Below are 7,646 nucleotides of genomic sequence, written 5' to 3' on the forward strand. Positions count from 1 at the left end.
TGGCTTTGCAAACTCTCTGTTTCCCTTCGTAACATTTTGGTCTCACCGAAATGAGCGATCGGTCCCACCGAGTTCACATTGCAAACTCTATGTTTCCCTTTTCTAACGTTTTGTTCTCACTGAAATGAGCAATCGGTCCCATCGAGTTTGCTTGACCAATTCTTTGTTTTCTCATCGCTGAAATCAGTCTCACCGAGTTTATGCGATCGGTCTCACTGAGATGAGGTTTTTCCCTAGCCCTAGCACATCGGTCCCACGAGTTGATCATGTGGTCCCACCGAGATTCCTAACATTCACATTTTGAACTGAATCGATCTCATCAAGTTCTTCTATTCGTTCTGATCGAGTTGGGTCAAATGTGTGTAACCGTTGGATTTCGTGTGGAGGCTATATATACCCCTCCACCCCCTTCTCCATTTGTGAGAGAGCCGTCAGAATGTGCCTACACTTCCACTACTCATTTTCTGAGAGAGAACTACCTACTCATGTGTTGAGACCAAGACATTCCAATCCAACCACAAGAATCTTAATCTCTAGCCTTCCCGAGGTCGCTTTCCAGTCAAACCATCTTTCCACCATAGCCAAATCTGCGAGAGAGAGTTGGGTGTTGGGGAGACTATCATTTGAAGCACAAGAGCAAGGAGTTCATCATCAACACACCATCTATTACCTTTTAGAGAGTGGTGTCTCCTAGATTGGTTAGGTGTCACTTGGGAGCCTCCATCAATATTGTGGAGTTGAACCAATTAAGGAGTTTCTAAGGGCAAGGAGATCGCCTACTTCGTGAAGATCTACCCAATTGAGGCAAGTCATTCGTGGGCGATGGCCATGGTGGGATAGACAAGGTTGATTCTTCATGTACCCTTGATACGTCTCCAACGTATCTATAATTTTTATTGTTCCATGCTATTATATTACCCGTTGTGGATGTTTATGGGTTTACTTTACACTTTTATATCATTTTTGGGACTAACCTACTAACCGGAGGCCCAGCCCAAATTGCTGGTTTTTTTCCTATTTCAGTGTTTCGAAGAAAAGGAATATCAAACGGAGTCCAAACGGAATAAAACCTTTGGAGCGACATTTTTGGAACAAACTCAATCCTGGGGACTTGGAGTGGACGTCAAGCAACAAGCGAGGCGGCCACGAGGGTGCCCGGCGCACCCCCTGGGGGTGGGCGCGCCCCCCACCCTCGTGGGCCCCTCGAGCATCCACCGACCTACTTCTTCCCCTATATATATCCATGTACCCCGAAAACATCCAGGAGCACCACGAAAAACTATTTCCACCGCCGCAACCTTCTGTGTCCGCGAGATCCCATCTTGGAGCCTTCGTTGGCGTTCCGCCGGAGGGGGAATCGACCACGGAGGGCCTCTACATCATCTCCAAGGCCTCTCCGATGAGTTGTGAGTAGTTTACCCTAGACCTTCGGGTCCATAGTTATTAGCTAGGGATTCTTCTCTCTCTTTGAATCTCAATACAAAGTTCTCCTCGATCTTCTTAGAGATCTATTCGAAGTAACTCTTTTTGCGGTGTGTTTGTCGAGATCCGATGAATTGTGGGTTTATGATCAAGTTTATCTATGAGAAATATTTGAATCTCCTCTGAATTCTTTTATGTGTGATTAAGTTATCTTTGCAAGTATCTTCAAATTATCAGTTTGGTTTGGCCTACTAGATTGATCTTTCTTGCAATGGGAGAAGTGTTTAGCTTTGGGTTCAATCTTGCGGAGTCCTTTCCCAGTGACAGCAGGGGCAGCAAGGCCCGTATTGTATTGTTGCCATCGAGGATAAAAAGATGGGGTTTATATCATATTGCATGAGTTTATCCCTCTACATCATGTCATCTTTCTTAATGCGTTACTTCGTTCTTCATGAACTTAATACTCTAGATGCAGGCAGGAGTCGGTCGATGTGTGGAGTAATAGTAGTAGATGCAAAATCGTTTCGATCTACTTGTCACGGACATGATGCCTATATACATGATCATGCCTAGATAATCTCATAACTAAGCACTTTTCTATCAATTGCTCGACAGTAATTTGTTCACCCATCGTAATACTTATGCTATCTTGAGAGAATCCACTAGTGAAACCTATGACCCCCGGGTCTATCTTTTATCATATAAGTTTTCCATCTACTTTTATTTGCACCTTTTACTTTCCAATCTATATCATAAAAATACCAAAAATATTTATCTTATAATATTATCTCTATCAGATCTCACTTTTGCAAGTTACCGTGAAGGAATTGACAACCCATTTATCGCGTTGGTTGTGAGGCTCTTGTTTGTTTGTGTAGGTGCGTGGGACTTTTGAGGAGCCTCCTACTGCATTGATACCTTGGTTCTCAAAAACTGAGGGAAATACTTACGCTACTTTGCTGCATCACCCTTTCCTCTTCAAGGGAAAAAACAACATAGTGCTCAAGAGGTAGCAAGAAGGATTTCTGGCGCTGTTGCCGGGGAGGTCTTCGCTCCAGTCAAGACATACCAAGTACCCATCACAAACTCATCTCCCTCGCATTACATTATTTGCCATTTGCCTCTCATTTTCCTCTCCCCCACTTCACCTTTGCCTTTTCTTCGCCTTCTTCCCATATGTCTTTTTGTTTGTGTTTCCACGTGCCTTCTATTTGCTTGCATCTTTGCTTGCTAAAAATCTATTGATATGGATCCACTTAAAGTGTTCTACTTGGATCATCTTTGATCCTTATGCGCTCGTACTGAAACCCCAACTAGCCTAGTTGATGGGAAATCTTTAGATGAGCATGCTCATTTTGTGCGTCATCGTTTGTCTGAAAAAGGGAGACTCTTATGGGATCAAATAAATAGATTGTTGTGTTATGCTTGGAATCTTTGTGAAATTTACGATTTTACTTGTTGCTCTAAGAACCCTAAAAAACACCTTCCCTACCTATGTGAGTTTAATGAAAACGAAATCTTATCTTCTTATGCAAAGGGTGTTTATAGTTACTATGATATCGAACAAATTGAAGAATTTGTTGCTTTTAAGGGTTCTTATGAAGTTGCTTCTTTGATTGAAAAGTATGATTTACTCTCTATGAATCTGAAAATTTTGACATACTTAAATATTGCTATGAAAACTATGCTCATAATGTCTATGTCAAAGAATTTATTGAGAGAATGACCGTTGCTTTGGAAGAAAATAATGATGTGCATGAATCTATAGATAATGATGATTCCGATGATTTGATTGAAATATCCCTTGATGAACATGATGCTTGCTATTCTTGTGGCCATGATGCCAATATTTATGAAGATGAATTTGCTATAGTTCCTTTTGTTAAACATGAGATCGTCGGTATTGCACCCATACTTGATAGTTCCTTTGATGAAAAGCATGATTGCAATGATGTTATTATAAATTCTCTTGATGTCAATCGTGCTAATAATATGCAAAACCCTAAGATTGGGGATGCTAGTTTTGCTATGTCTACTACTTGTTGCAATGATCATGATTGGGGTGATTCTTTTTATGATCTTGAAAATTTATTTAAGCCCCATGATGAATATGAGATTGATAACAGTGTTTGCAATATTATTGAAAGTGGGTTTGGAAGAGTGTCAACTTTAGATCCCACATATTTGGATTTTGATCTATCTTATGAAAATTTTGATAAAAGTGGGCTTGGAGAGGTCATGACTTTAGTTAATGTTAATCCCACTATTTTGGAAGAGTGTCAACTTCGCATGCATGTGGATCATGTTGAAATATTTTATGTGATAGCTATTTTGTGTAATTTGCTTATGATCCTACATGTAATTATTATGAGAGAGGAAAATATGGTTGTAGAAATTTTCATGTTACTAAATTACCTCTCTTCATGTTCAGATTGCTATCATCTCTTTGTTCTCCCTTGCATATGCTAGTTTTTGCTTGCCTTGATAATTTGTTTGCTTACAAGATGCCTATGCATAGGAAGTATGTTAGACGTATATGTGTTTTTCACACGCTACATGATGCTCTCTTCGTGTTTATATTTCATATGAGCATCATCGAAATTATCAATGCCTAGCTAGGGGCGTTAAACGATAGCGCTTGTTGGGAGGCAACCCAATTTTATTTTTGTTTCTTGCTTTTTGCTTCTGTCTAGTAATAAATATTTCATCTAGATTCTGTTTAGATGTGGTTTTATGTTTTAATTAGTGTTTGTGCCAAGTAGAACCTATAGGATAACCTACGGTGATAGTTAATTCGATTCTGCTGAAAAACAGAAACTTTGTGCGCAAGAAAATAATTTTTTTAATTCACAGAAACGTGATTTTGCGTTGATTCTTTTTGCTGTAGATCACTATACAAATTTACCAAGACTTCCTATTTTGGAAGGACTTTCAGAGTTCCATAAGTATTCGAAAGTTATAGATTGCAATAGACTGTTCTGTTTTTGACAGATTCTGTTTTTCGTGTGTTGTTTGCTTATTTTGATGCATCTATGGCTAGTATCGGGGGGTATGAACCATAGATAAGTTGGAATACAGTAGGTTTAACACCAATATAAATAAAGAATGAGTTCATTACAGTACCTTATGTGGTGGTTTTTCTTTCTTGCACTAACGGAGCTTATGAGATTTCATGTTGAGTTTTGTGTTGTGATGTTTTCATGTTTTGGGAAAAAATTGATGGACTACGGAATAAGGAGTGGCAAGAGCCTAAGCTTGGGGATGCTCATAGCACCCCAATATATTCAAGGACAACCAAAAGCCTAAGCTTGGGGATGCCCCGGAAGGCATCCCCTCTTTCGTATTCGTCTATCAGTAACTTTACTTGGAGCTATATTTTTATTCGTCACATGATATGTGTTTTGCTTGGAGCGTCTTGTATGATATTAGTATTTGATTTTTAGCTTTCCAAAATCATCCTTGATGTACACACCTTTTGGTAGAAACTCACTTGATTTGGAATTTATTAGAATACTCTATGTGCTTCACTTATATCTTTTGAGCTAGATAGTTTTTGCTCTAGTGCTTCACTTATACTTTTTAGAGCATGGCGGTGGCTTGATTTTGTAGAAATTGGTTATCTCTCATGCTTCACTTATATTATTGTGAGAGTCTTTTAGAATAGCATGGTATTTTCTATGGTTATAAAATTGGTCCTAGAATGATGGGCATCCAAGTTGGGTATAATAAAAATTATCATAGGAAGTGAATTGGATGCTATGATCAATTTGATGCTTGATAACTGTTTTGAGATATAGAGGTGGTGATATTAGAGTCATGCTAGTTGGGTGATTGTGAATTTAAAGAATACTTGTGTTGAAGTTGGCAAGTCCCGTAGCATGCATGTATGGTAAAAGTTGTGTAACAAATTTATTGCATGGGGTGCTCTTTTGATTGCCTTCCCTTGTGTGGAGGTCAGGGGCGCGCGATGGTTAACTCCTACCAACCTCCCCCCTAGGAGCATGCGTAGTATTACTTTGCTTCGAGGGCTAATAAAACTTTTGCAATAAGTATATGAGTTCTTTATGACTAATGTGAATCCATGGATTATACGCACTTTTACCTTTCCATCATTGCTAGCCTCTTCGGTACCGTGCATTGCCCTTTCTCACCTTGAGAGTTGGTGCAAACTTTGCCGGTGCATCCAAACCCCGTGATACGATATGCTCTATCACACATAAACCTCTTTATATCTTCCTCAAAACAGCCACCATACCTACCTATCATGGCATTTCCATAGCCATTCTGAGATATATTGCCATGCAACTTTCCATCGTTCCGTTCATCATGACACGCATCATCATTGTCATATTGCCTTGCATTGACATCGTATTTGTGGCAAAGCCACCATGTACAATTTTTCCTATATGTCACTCTTGATTCATTGCCCATCCCGGTACACCGCCGGAGGCATTCATATAGAGTCATATCTTGTTCTAGTTTTGAGTTGTAATTCATGAGTTGTAAATAAATAGAAGTGTGATGATCATCATTATTAGAGCATTGTCCCCAAATAAAAAAAAGGCCAAAAAAAGGAAAGGCTAAAGAAAAAAAAAGGCCCAAAAAAAGGGAAAAGAAAATAAAAAAGGGGGCAATGTTACTATCCTTTTCCACACTTGTGCTTCAAAGTAGCACCATGTTCTTCATATAGAAAGTCTCTTATGTTGTCACTTTCATATACTAGTGGGACTTTTTCATTATAGAACTTGGCTTGTATATTCCTATGATGGGCTTCCTCAAAATGCCTTAGGTCTTCGTGAGCAAGCAAGTTGGATGCACACCCACTTAGTTTCTTTTGTTGAGCTTTCATACATTTATAGCTCTAGTGCATCCGTTGCATGGAAATCCCTACTCCTCATGTTGACATCAATTGATGGGCATCTCCATAGTCCGTTGATTAGCCTCATCAATATGAGACTTTCTCCTTTTTTGTGTTCTCCACACAACCTCCATCATCATGTTCTATTCCACCCATAGTGCTATATCCATGGCTCACGCTCATGTATTGCGTGAGAGTTGAAAAAGCTGAAGCGCGTTAGAAAGTATGAACCAATTGCTTGGCTGAAACGGGGGTTGTTCTTGATGTGAGTATTTTGTGTGATGAAAATGAAACATAGCCTAACTATATGATTTTGTAGGGATGAACCTTCTAATGACATGTTATTTTGAGAAGGCATGATTGCTTAGTTAGTATGCTTGAAGTATTACTATTTCTTATGTCAATATGAACTTTTATTTTGAATCATTTGGATCTGAACATTCACGCCACAATAAAGAAAATTACATTGAGAATTATGCTAGGTAGCATTCCACATCAAAAATTCTGTTTTTATCATTTACCTACTCGAGGACGAGCAGGAATTAAGCTTGGGGATGCTTGATACGTCTCCAACGTATCTATAATTTTTGATTGTTCCATGCTATTATATTACCCGTTTTGGATGTTTATGGGCTTTACTTTACACTTTTATATCATTTTTGGGACTAACCTACTAACCAGAGGCCCAGCCCGAATTGCTGTTTTTTTGCCTATTTCAGTGTTTCAAAGAAAAGGAATATCAAACGGAATGAAACCTTCGGGACCGATCTTTTTGGAACAAACACAATCCTGGGGACTTGGAGTGGACGTCAAGCAACAAGTGAGGCGGCCACGAGGGTGCCCGGCGTGCCCCCTGGGGGTGCCCCCCCCCCCCTCGTGGGCCCCTCGAGCGTCCACCGACCTACTTCTTCCTCCTATATATATCCACGTACCCTGAAAACATCAAGGAGCATCACGGAAAACTATTTCCACTGCCGCAACCTTCTGTGTCCGCGAGATCCCATCTTGGAGCCTTCGCCGGCGCTCCGTCGGAGGGGGAATCGACCACAGAGGGCCTCTACATCATCTCCAAGGCCTCTCCGATGAGTTGTGAGTAGTTTACCACAGACCTTCGGGTCCATAGTTATTAGCTAGATGGCTTATTCTCTCTCTTTGAATCTTAATACAAAGTTCTCCTCGATCTTCTTGGAGATCAATTTGATTTAACTCTTTTTGCGGTGTGTTTATCGAGATTCGATGAATTGTGGGTTTATGATCAAGTTTATCTATGAGAAATATTTGAATCTCCTCTGGATTCTTTTATGTGTGATTAAGTTATCTTTGCAAGTCTCTTCGAATTATCAGTTTGGTTTGGCCTACTAGATTG

Source organism: Triticum aestivum, chromosome 7B (assembly GCF_018294505.1).
Source record: "Triticum aestivum cultivar Chinese Spring chromosome 7B, IWGSC CS RefSeq v2.1, whole genome shotgun sequence".
NCBI lineage: Eukaryota > Viridiplantae > Streptophyta > Magnoliopsida > Poales > Poaceae > Triticum > Triticum aestivum.